General features: G+C 39.0%; 1 long non-coding RNA gene across 1 annotated transcript in view; it reads right to left on the bottom strand.

Moving 5' to 3' along the window:
• The window catches only part of LOC149523930 (uncharacterized), a 50,431-nt gene that overhangs the window by 8,091 nt on the left and 29,554 nt on the right, over positions 1-12,786 (bottom strand). Inside the window, exon 2 of the long non-coding RNA XR_016350270.1 lies at positions 776-1,046. This is a non-coding gene — a long non-coding RNA (uncharacterized LOC149523930). The remainder of the gene's footprint in view (positions 1-775; positions 1,047-12,786) is intronic.

Genomic DNA, 12,786 nt, shown 5'->3' with positions numbered 1-12,786 from the left:
TAAAAGGCAATTTTGAAGCTATCACGAGTGGCACTGTCAGTAATGTTTCTGAACGCATATTTTTTTTTTAAGAAAATGAGCTTCTTAGAGGACAAGATAGTATTCTGAGCATTACACCAGAAACATCGCTGAATGATACGTTTCTTTAGTATCTTGAGCAACAAATGACTCAGTATCATCTGACACTTCATCAAAAATAGATGGACATATTTGTTTCACTAAAAAAGGAAATGGTGAAAATCACACAACAGATTCAAAGTAAGAACTCAAAACAACTCCCATTAAAGTTAAAGGAAAGATTCCAATCAACTTTAATGGGAGTAGGATGAAGTCCAGAATGATGGGAGAAAACAGCCATTTGTTGTAAAGTTCTCTAGAATAATGACAGTGATAGCAGAGAATTCAGGATTATTATTGCATATGTTGTCACAGTTCAGGGCAACTGTAGCTACATTTCCCCCTCGTATTTCACTAAGGAGATGCACTTAAAGGTTTCTGGCTCACATACATCACCTCTTTTATGCAGGGATCTCCTTACCAAAATTTTTCCAGCTTGTATAGTTCCTCACTTACACTGATGTTCCCAGCATGCCAAATTACTTAAAGCCAAGCACAGATTCTGGCCTTTTCTTACTAGAGGCTGTGCTTAGTTTATTTCCCACAATAACAACTTACCACACAACTTGTTATAAGTATGCACATTTATTCTTCAGGTAAAAACATTGCATCATATTGAAAACAATAAAAGAATCTACATGCATGCTAAAAAGCTTACCAGAGGTCACCCCAGCTCCAACCTCGGGCTCTTGTAGCTATCAGTCCTTCAAAAGCCACAACTGGCTTTTCCCCATGCTCACAGGTTCATAGCTGTCTCATATTCAGAATTTAGGCTGGATAGAGCATGTGTTTCTTTATACTGCTTGAGTCTTTGATCTTGGCCTTCAGGAACAGGTAATCAGCAGACAAAGACCCTCTCTCAGAGTATAGCTTCAACAGGCTTGTTTTTTGCATAACCAGAGTTGGGTAATTTGCATTAGCCTCTCTCCCTGTGGAATTGCCAGAAAATCCAATTAACACTTATTGTCCCAAAAGTCCATACTTGTGTAGTACATTTTCAATAGTTTTTTGAAGTCCCAGTTATTACAACATTCACAAATCCCCCACAAATGTTTTCTGATAAGGTGGGTAATTGGAGTCCTGCACAAATTTGACTATAACCTGCAATGGCAATAATCATATAGATCTGAATAGCGGAGTCTAACAAACTAGTAGGTGGCTTTCTCTCTTTCTGTTGCTGAGATCATTTTCATGATAAACTGTCTTAACTTCAGACAGAAAGAGGAAGAGAATTCTAGCTGTAACACAGGAAATACTATGGGAAGGTTAGTTCTTGTGGAATCTTCAGCTCCTAAATTCTGTTGCATCATGCAACATCAGCTGCTTCATGAGGTGGTTGGGCACTGAGGAGAGAATAGTAGCTCTGTGAAACTGGCTGGTTGTGACAATAGTTCTGTTAATTCCATTTTTTCTGGGGAATAATGGAATTAACAGAACTGCACTTAATTTTTTAAATCCAGCATCCATTTTAGGGGAATATCTCTAATTTAGTTTAACACATGATGGCTATGTCTAGATTGCATCCCTTTTTCATAAAAGGGATGCAAATTAGACACATCGCAATTGCAAATGAAGCGGGGATTTAAATCCCCCCCGCTTCATTTGCATAAACATGGCATAAACATTCCCCTTTTAGGAATAAGGGATCTTTCGGAAAAGGCTTTATTTTCCTAAAGATCCACGTCTAGACTGGCGTTTTTTTCCGGCAAAGCTCCGAGCTGGAAAAAAGCGGCAGCGATGTTTATGCAAATGAAGCGGGGGGGGGGGGGGGAATTTAAATCCCCACTTCATTTGCAATTGCGATGTGTCTAATTTGCATCCCTTTTATGGAAAAGAGATGCAGTCTAAACACAGCCTTTGGCTTTGCAGGAGGGGCCATTCTTGGCAAAATGTTCAAACATGGGTGCTTAAATATGCTTAGATCTACATATTGGCACATATATTAAAGTGGCCTGTTTTTCAAAGACACAGAGAATCTGAATCTCCCATTCACTCCAATATTAACTTTGGGAATGCAACATTTCTGAGAGTCTGCCCATTTTTATTTGGGTAGCTAAATACTGATTTTGGAACTTAACTTAGGCACTGAAGTTTGGATATTTTTGCTGTTGATGACATCCATTGGTGTGTTATGGCCAAATTCAGCCCAGATGTCTAGTACAAAGGGAAGGATGGGGGCAGGGTGGAGACATCAGGCTTATGGCATCTTACACCAGAGCTGAATGTGGCCAAGAAAAATGTAGTGATTCGGCACAGAACACACACTAATATTATCTAATATAGTTTGGTGGTGGAGACTCTGAAGTGTCCTAAGCACATTTTCATCATTTTAACTAACTAGATGATTATCTCTTGCATTATCAAACTGAGAAGAAGGTTCCCTGCTATTGCCTGATCAGGTATGTTAAAGCGCAGAAACATTTTAATTAATTCAGTAGAGAGTAGCTCTCCATGTCATAGCTTCTGAGCACAAAGCTGGTGGTAATTCTTTCTTAGCGTCACTATGACATCAAAAAGGCAGATTTTCTGAGGCCATTTGAGCATACAGTTCTTGATTTCAGCAGGCTTATCTGAGCAAGGTCACCCATATTCTGCTGGTTAAAACTCAGATTCTGTTCATTAAAATAGATGAGCAGTTAAGAATTAGATTGTGGGTGTGGGAGTGAATACCCATTTTACACAGAGAGCTAGGACTGCTTGGTGTGCTTCTAGTGCTAGTCTTTCCAAAGGTGGCAGAGAAGATTGGGGAAGGATCACATCCACTGGCCAGTGGAATTGCCCACGTATAGAAGAGGAAAAAATCTCAGTCAATCTACTTAAGCGTGCAGCAACCACACTTCTCATCCAGGGTTCAAAGTGGTATGGTGCCTAATGCAGACACATTGCTTTATGGAGTGCCCAGACAGGCAGCGCTCTCCCATGCTAGTCTCTAAAGTGAGTTTGTGTCCTAAAGCCATAGCTTTTCTAGTCTATTATTTTTGTATTGTGCTCATCACAGTGGTTTCCAAATATCTAAGAGTAACTGTCCTATTAAACGTGTAGTCGCTTGCTAAAATCTTTGCTCAGCCTTGTCCTGTCCTGACAGACTATAGGAGAACAAAATGTGTCTTTTTCACAGCTTTTGGCTCATATCAAATATGCTCTTTGACTCAGATAAACTGTGCAGCAGTATAAAAACTAGCTGGTTGTGGAAGTTTGTAGGTCTGAAAACAGGCCTGCTGATGGGGGGAGAAAGGAGGGTGAGTGCCCTGGGGCCCGGTGATTCAAAAGAGCCCAAGGTTCCCAGCTGTCACAGCCCCCAGGTGGACGCTTCAGATGGCACTTTGAGTAGCTGCCTCAGTTGTGCCCCTACTGGGAGCACAGAATTGTCCCCCCACATGGCCCAAGGGCCCAGTGAGTCTGTTGGCTCCCCTGAGAATCTTCATTTTTAGTCAATACCAATGACACAAATATAAATAATCTTGAGAAATAAATAATACACCACATACATTACTCTATTTTCCAGTATTTCCTGGGTGTGACCAGATCAGAAATACCACACAAAGTACTCTTCTGGAAGCATTTCTGTTACCTGTCACAACAGAACCAAGGTGTCACAGCAACATGTGGAATGAGAAAGGGACCTGCCTGAATAGTCCCGTCACAGCACACAGAGTTTCCCCTTTGTGTGGCTCTCCTATGTGTAGATTGAACAAGGGGTGTTCAGTCAATTTGGCAGTGCTGTCTATCTCCAACATTGTAGAGGGCTTTCTGCAGGATCTAGAGCTCAGGAAGCAGGGAGAGACGGTGGTCCGGCAAATGGGAAATCACTGGGAGCTGAAATCACTGGTTTTGCTGAGAGCCAGACCCATTGCAGCCAGTGGAGTGGCGGCAACCAGCAGGGTGGCTGGTGGTGTAACGTGGCTGGTAGGAGCAGCGGCAGGCGAAGAGCGGCGAGGAGCGGCCACCCGTGGCGTGGCGCGGCAGGTGAGGAGCGGCAGCAGGCGCCCAGCGGAGCGTCCAGTGGCGTAGGATGAGACAGCTGGTGGAGCATGGCGGAGTTTCGTATAAGGTACCCCCTATCTATCCCCCCGCCCCTATTTCTACCCAGGTTGGGAGGTGAAACCCTGCGGGTGAACTTTGGGACTCTGGGTGGCATGGACCAGGGACAGAGACTTTTGGGGTGTCAGACTCTTTGGACTTCGGGCAATTCTTGGCTGGGGGGGCTTGGCTCATGTTTGGGTTATGAACTCTGTTTGTGATGTTTTCCCCAAGTTAATGCCGTATGACTTCTCTCTCTCTTTCATTAAATGTTTCTTTCCTACACTCAGACTCAGTGCTTGTGAGTGGGGAAGCATTGCCTCTCCGAGGCGCCCAGTGGTGTGTGAATTTCCCAGATTACTGGGTGGGGGCTCGAGCCGGTTCTATGTGAGATGGACCCCAAGTTATTGAACCGGGCCCTGGTTACTGCCAGGCCTACCCGGCAGAAGGGTTACACATCATTTTCATTTAAAGATCTGAGTGCTAAATTCATTTAGGGATTCAGGCATTGACTGATTTGTTACTTGTGAAGCTGAATGGGGGTATGCCAACAAACCTGAAAAAAACCCATTGCTGAAGATATTATACCTATTAAATAACACAGATGCTCTTCCTGTTTGCCAAACAATATGACAATGGGGATCGCTGCTACACACCGGGGAGGCAGGTTCTATAAATATCTCTATCCTTTTTAAATTAGGCCATGTCTAATTAAAAGGTGGTATGCAATTATTAGCATTTATAAAATGCTTTCCAAATCAGCATGACTCATGTATCTGGATGGAGAAAGAGTGCAAGTTAATCTAGTACATTTATGCTTTTGCTGTGCAGCTATTCTTTGCAATTCCAAGAAGGTTTGTTTGAATTATTTATTGTATATATTTGGTTTATTGTTGTTCATTGTCCAACTCAGCACTTAGGGTGGTGTCATTTTGTAAGTAGCATGGATAATAATGTTTGGATGGTTCATACATGGGAAATCTGATTTGGGGGTAAAATTTAGGCTTCCCGAGAGACAAATGAATTTGAGAGAAGGAGCAGGATTGAGAATTTAAGGGGAATTTAACCGTTCAAAATGACATGGTAATTAAAGAACTGATGCTGAATAATTTAAGTAAAAAAGCTTTGTTCCACTCACTTAGGGTATGTCTACACTACCCTCCTAGTTCGAACTAGGAGGGTAATGTAGGCATACTGCACTTGCAAATGAAGCCCATGATTTGAATTTCCCGGGCTTCATTTGCATAAGCGGGGAGCCGCCATTTTTAAAACCCCGCTGGTTCGAACCCCGTGCAGCGCGGCTACACGGGGCACGAACTAGGTAGTTCCAACTAGGCTTCCTAGTTCAAACTACCGTTACTCCTCATTTCACAAGTTCGAACTAGCGGGGTAGTGTAGACATACCCTTAAATAGGAACAAGAACAGGCCCCAGAACTTCAAGGATCCCACTCAAATCATGACAAACGAATCATTACGTGTGCAAGCCCTTTTACCAGGGATATTCCTACACGAATATGATGCTATTGTTGTTTTTCTTCTTTCTAGTGGGGCAGTATGTAGAATCATAGTTGGACTGGAAGAGTCCTCAACAGGGCTGGCTTTCTAGTTAGGCACAGCAGGCATGTAGCTAGTGTTATCGGAGTTCTAGGAGCACCTAAAAGTTAAAAGTGGGTTAAAAGTTTCATTTTTTTTATAGAAAACACCAAGGTCAACTGTAGGTGAAGAGGGGTGCTGAAGATGCTGTACCTAGAGGAATGTAAGCTGTAAATCTGGGCCTTGGACCTTGATAAGTATTTCATCTAGTTCCCTGCACTGAGGTGGAACTTAATATTATCCTGCTCTTCTCCGGCACTTGTCGACTAACCTGTTCTTAAAAACCTCCAGTGATGGAGATTTCACAATCACTTTAGGTAATTTATTCCAGTGCTTAACTATTCTTACAGTTAGGAAGTTCTCTCCCTTGCTGCAATTTAAGCCTACTACTTCCTGTCCTGTCCTCAGCTGATAAAGAGGAGGGTGATAAATTGCTTTTCTTATAATGAACTTGTACATACTTGAAGACTATTAACATGTCCCTCATCAGCCTTCTCTTCTCCAGACTAAACAAACCCATTTATTTTTTTCAATCTTTCCTTGTAGGTCATGTTTCTAGATCTTTACACATTTTGCTGTTCTCTTAACTTGTTTTTTCCATATTACTGTCTCATATCCTACCCATATATTGCTGTTCAGTATGTCAGTCACCTGATCTCTTTTGGTGATAACTGAAATAAAAAAGGCATTTAACAATTTGACCATTGTTGTCTTTTCAGTTATTTTCTGTTCTTCTTCACTGAAAAGCATACTCTGTCACTGGTCTTCCTCTTGCTTCTCATTTACTTGTGAAATGTTTTCTTTATATCCTTTATGTCTCTCGTTATTTGATCTCATTTTGCACCTTGGACTTTCTAGTTTCGTCCCCACATGCTTGTGGGGTGTTTTATATTGTAATTTGACCTAGTTTCCACTTTTTGTATGATATTTTTCTTGAATTTCAGTTAAATGAAAATCACCTGGTTAAGCTAGGTGGTTTCTTAGAACGTTTCTTATCTTCCATGTGGAGTGGGATAATTTGTTTTTAAACCCTTATATATGTCTCTCTAAAAAAACCTCTAAGCTCTCCCTTCATGTCATTCCTGGATGAGCTGTACTCTTCTATACCAATATTCCACTCATGTGAACTATCTCACCAAGTCTCTGTGAAGTCAAACCACAGAACGGGGTTATTGCTTACAGTTTTACCACATATTGCCCAAAGGTCCCGACTGAAATCAGGGGTCTGCTGTACTAAATGCTAAGCCTTTGGAGCTTATAATCTAAATGAACAAGACAGACAAAGTGTGGTAAAAGAAAATACATTCATCCTCATTTTATAGATGAGGATCCGAGGCACAGACAGGCTTTACCCAGAGTCATACAGGAAATCTGTGGCAGAGCTAGGAATTGACACTATGCAGCCAACTCTTCAATCCAGTCTTCCCCACAATTCCATTCTCTCTAGCTCTCTATTGGACATGCTTATTCTGGATATTAATACATACACATCGTCTCGCAGCAAAGGAATGATGTGTCAAAGTAATATAAAAGCACTTGCTGTGGTGTGGAGCGTTCTGAAAACTTGAAAAAATGAACTTTTGCCTGAGGTTACATCCTTCCCAGCCACCTCCCACAATGGGCTAAAGTACAAAGATCATGTGCATATTCCACACATGATCCTTGCACCATGCGAGAATGTCCTTATTGGGTATATTCCTTGTATGTTCATTACACTAAACATTGAGTGACACATGCATGCATAATCCATGTAGGACCAAAATATAGGAGAAAATAAACAAAGCTCCATTTACCCTCTCCCACGAGCAATGGTATGTAGTGATGAATACGGACACAGACTAGGGCACATAACTGACTTTTGTCAATATTGTTTGTGCTCCTTTCATGTCTCTTCACCTACTTGGTAGGGAAAGCAGAAGCTGAGCACAGAGTATGGCTGGCAGCTATCAAGGCTGATCTTTGGAATAATATTTTCCTGCAGTGGAAAACCCCATTAGATAAAGATCAAGGAACTAAATTAAGTTTGTGAATGCATCTCTAGTGTCTGCAGTTTGCTTCTCTGAATGGCTAATTGCCAGCTCTGAAATATTTCTGGGCCTTTGCCACGATGAAGCAGCCGATGAGTTGTCTGGGATATGAATTCCTGCCATGTCCCAATTTCCTTTTGATTTAACTTCAGTTTTCAGGAATGTGCTCACTGCATCTGTAGAATGTGAGCATAGAAACTTGTGCAAACTGTGTTTGGCAGCTGGTGTATCCAGTGGCAACAGAAGAAGATGGAAGGCTTGTCTATACAGGGAAAATCAAGTCTTATCTACACTTGAAATGCTACCATAGCACAGCTGCATCTCTGCAGTTACACTGCGGTAGCGCTTCAGTGTCGATATTGCTATGCCAATGGGACAGGTTCTGTCCTGTCAGTATTCTATTTCCCTGAGAGGTGGTAGCTTGATAGATGGAAGAATTCTTCTGTCAACCTACTGCTGTTAATTCAGTGATTTAGGTTCACTTAAGTATGTTGCTCAAGGGTGTGGGTTTTTCATTGCCCTGAGCAGTGTAGTTGGGTCAAATTAATTTTCAAGTGTAGACAAATCTCTGGAAAGATAATCCAAATTAACAATTAAAGCAAATTAGTTAAACAGTTAGATCCCTGGGTGAATACTGTTATTCAGAGTTAAAGTGGCCTTAATTCAGTTGAGCTTCATTCATTTTGCAAGTAAAGGACACTAAACGAAATTAAGGCTAATTAAGTTCTGAAGGAAAGTGTTCACACAAGGATTTAATGCAGTTCAACTAATCCACTTCAAATTCACATTTTTTGTTAATCCAAATCAATTTTCCTGGGTGTCCTTATGTAAATCAAGCTTTAGAAGTCAAGATACCTAGGTTCTATTTCCAATTCTGCCCCTTCACGCCTTATGTGATTTTGTATATATTATTGGTATCTCTCTGTACTTTTCCCATTTATAAAATGAAGATAGCAACATTTATCTTTCATAGAGTCATAGGGTTGGAAAGGACATCAGGAAGTCATCAAGTCCAACCTCCTTCTAAAAGCAGGACCATTCCCAACTAACTCATCCCCACCAGGACTTTGTCAAGCTGGGGCTTAAAAACCGCTAGAGATGGAGATCCCACTACCTCCTTAGGTAACCTATTCCAGTACTTCCCCACCCTCCTACCAAAATAGTTTTTCCCAATATCCAACCTAGACCTCCCGCACTGCAACTTGAAACCATTGCTCCTTGTTCTGTCATCTGTCACCACTGAGAACAGCCTCTTTCCATCCTCTTTGGAACCTCTCTTGAGGTAATTAAAGACTGCTATCACATCCCCTCTTCACTCTTCTCTTCTGTAGACTAAATAAGCCCAAATTCCTCAGCCTCTCCAGCCCCCTATTCATTTTTGTTGCCCTCCACTGGACTTTCTCCAATGAGTCCACATCCATTATGTAGTGGAGGCCCCTCACAACTGGACACAATATTCCAGATGTGGCCTCACCAGTGCTGAATAAAGGGGAATAATCACTTCCCTAGATCTGTTGGCAATGCTCCTACTAATGCACCACAATAAGCCATTAGTCTTCTTGGCAAAAAAGGCACACTGTCAACACATACCCAGCTTCTCATCCAATGTAATCCCCAGGTCATTTTCACCATGTAGCATTTTGATATTCTTAGATGAAAGTTAATATATTTGTACAAAGGTGAAGTCGAACTTAAAATGATAAAACTATATAAATGCTAATAGCCATTTGCTATTGTTAATATATTTCAAAAATCTCCTTCAGTACTCTTGTATAAGAGTCTGTTTCACATCTGTGTTCAATTCAAGAATTAAAAGTAAGGCTTTTACATGTGTTTGTTTACAAAGTGCTTGATTACAAGATCCCAGATATATAATCATTTCATTTTCCTGCTAAATAGCTAACAGCACTGGCTTTGCTATCCTGTAGTTGTTCCAAGAGGACCCCACCACATGATTAGAGGTAAACAAGTGAATAAATATTTTGTAAAAAGTGTTTTAACTCAATATTATGCCTTGAGGTGTGTTGTGTACGTTGTGCCATTTATCCAAACAGAATTGGATTCACAAATAGCTTTAGATATAACAGGGTTTTAAAAAACATTAGGAAAAACTAAACAATGAAAAAATATATTTGAAGTGAAAATGTTCCTACAGCTGTAAAATGTATGATAGTTAGCACAGATCAGTGTCAGTTAAAACAAGTCTTTATACTTCACAAGCATGTATTGATTCATACTTGATCAGAGTATTTTATAAGATCTATATGTAGACAGAAGATAGTCTCTACCCCAAACAGCTTAAATGAATGTTGATCTCATGTGTAAAACTGTTAGTTTTTTCAATAAGAAATCATCAGCATATATTAATTGCCCATGTAATTTTCTAATTGCTTTTCAGGCATTGTATTTTGTTTGGTAGCTAAATGTCAGAAAACAATTAGGACTGTCAAAAGATTTAAAAAAAAATCAAAATTAATCATTAGATTAAAATTAGTCATACTTAATTGCAGTTTAAATTTAATGATTAAATAATCAGATATTAATTTAAATGTATTAAATTGGATGATTGTATTTTCTAAAATATTGATTTCATTTATAATACAGAATACAAATTGTACAGTGCTCATTTTATATTATTTGTATTACAAACATTTGTACTGTAAAAATAAAACAAGTAGAATTTTTAATTCACCTCATGAAAGTACTGTAGTGCAATCTCTTTATTGTGAAAGTACAATATGTGGTATTATTAATATTGAATTATTCTTTTTACATAACTGCAAAAACAAAATAATGTAAAACTTTAGAGCCTACAAATTGACATATCATATGAATGTTTAGCATATCTGGAATGCATCATCAGCTACAACAGTACCATGTGAATGCTTATTCTCACTTTCAGGTGATGTAAGTTGTAAGTGGGCACCATTATCTACTATAAATGTAAAAAATGTGTTTGTCTTAGTAATAGACTGTAAAAAAGTAGGGTCTGAGTGGGCTTGTATGAGATGAATTGAAAAAGACGATCTGTCTTTTTTACAGTGTAAATATCTGTAATAAAAATAACAACAAAGTGAGCATCCTAAACCTTGTATTCTGTGTTGTAATTGCAATAATTTTATAATAAATTTGATTTGGTATTCTATTATTGTTTAACAGAGTGATTAAAAGCAACCATTAAAACAAAATCTAGTTAATTTGTGTTGTGCTAATTGCACCTATTAACTGTGATGATTGACAGCCCTAAAACAATTATGGTTAAAGTGATTTAAGAAAACTGGGCTTTGTTTTCTAAATATTGGGATGAATTAAAAGCATTTGTTTGTATGACTATATCACCAGTGATGGAATTTTAGAACAGATAAAACAGAATTACAAGTACAGTAAACTGTAGACAGCTTTCTGCAAATGTTGCATTGTTATATTTAAAAATCTAATAACTTTGTTGAGAGTTGAATGCTGTACATTTTAAATTGTACATAACTAAGCAAATGTTTAGAGGAAAATATTGTATTTTGACAAGTGATCATCCTACTGATAAGTTATAGTTGACCAGTTTTCTGTTTTGTTACCACTCTCCAGGCAAGGTTGAACTAACAGCCAGGTGGCAAAATTTTCCATGTGCACAACTGACATTTGTACTGTGAAGAGATATCACATCTGTTACCACACAGGAAAGAGTTTCCATACTAGCAACCACAATGGAATTTAAGGTTCAGTAATCTAACAATATATAAAATAGCCTAAATCTTGCTATGTTCAATTTTGAAAATGAATATGTGAACTAAAATAGTTCAGTTAAACTCCTGCTTCCCTCCATGTATTGCACATGGAGAAAGCACACACCAATGTCTTACTAATATGTTGAATGTTAAGTCTATTATTCTTCTAGGAGATAAAAGGAACTCTTTATAAGGGAGGGCCAAGTCACAGAAATTATGTAAGTCCATGTGACAAGCCAGTGTGTGCAGCAGCTGGTCAAATGGGGAAGGGAATTGAAAGCTTAATTGTAAGGATTAAGCATGTGAGTAGTCCCTGAAGTCACTTGATGCCAATGGGAGTTTAGTCAGGTTTAAAGATAAATGCATATATAAGTGTCTGCAACGTTTGTCAGATTCTTGAAGCACCTGTCTTGCATTTGTTCAGTGTTGCACCATGTACTCTTCAGGCATTGTGTAAATACTAGAGTCCCAAGTCTTTATGGGAATCAAGGGAATCATGGTAATTATTTTTAAGCCAGTGGGAATTGCAGTGGTGTAGAGAGAAAATTGATAACTATTGGGTTTGAAATTGTCAACTGGAAAAAAACCTCAAACCTCTAACGATAGTAAACCTCCAGTGTTTGGTAAATACCAAACAATTCAGAATTCAGTGCAAGGATAGACTAAACTCATTAACATTATTAATAATTACTAGCTGCAGTACTAATAATATTAATAATATTTGATAGACCATATCAGTGTGTATAATTTCTAATTAAAAGTCTGCTCTGAATAATTAAAAAGGCTTCTTGTAAATATATAAATAACAGGGGGCTACTTTATTACTTGTCCATGATGCTGAGATTTTAATTGATATAAATGTCTGTCTGTAAAAATAACTCATCACTGTTAAATCAGTTAGTGTCAGGGAAACATTGAAGTACTAATCAGAAAGCAGCATATTTTTGTGCCCTCTGTATCACAATATCAAGTGTCTTTAACATACAGTATTATCTGGGAAAGGGGTCACTGTAGCTTCTGAAGTCACATCATGCTCCTCCCTCCAGTTTGTTACAAGCTATAAAACTTTTTGGTTATTTCTGTGTGGAAAATATACAAATGTACATCTATTTCCTTTTCACTCATCTTTCTTTCCCCTGCACTTAAGCATTTTCTGATGGTAATTTATACGAAGTAAACACTGACGTCCTAAAGGCTGCACTTCCTCTGTGCTTGTCAGCTGAGCCATATGACTACCACGCTGTTCAAGCTATGTTATAGGCAGATTCAAATTAGGTATATGCTGTCTCCCAAATGTTATGACTGT

The sequence above is a fragment of the Pelodiscus sinensis genome, chromosome 9, assembly GCF_052426305.1.
Source record: "Pelodiscus sinensis isolate ZL-2025 chromosome 9, ASM5242630v1, whole genome shotgun sequence".
Lineage (NCBI taxonomy): Eukaryota > Metazoa > Chordata > Testudines > Trionychidae > Pelodiscus > Pelodiscus sinensis.
Note: the sequence above shows the minus strand (reverse complement) of the source record. Positions and strands in the feature narration are given on the sequence as shown.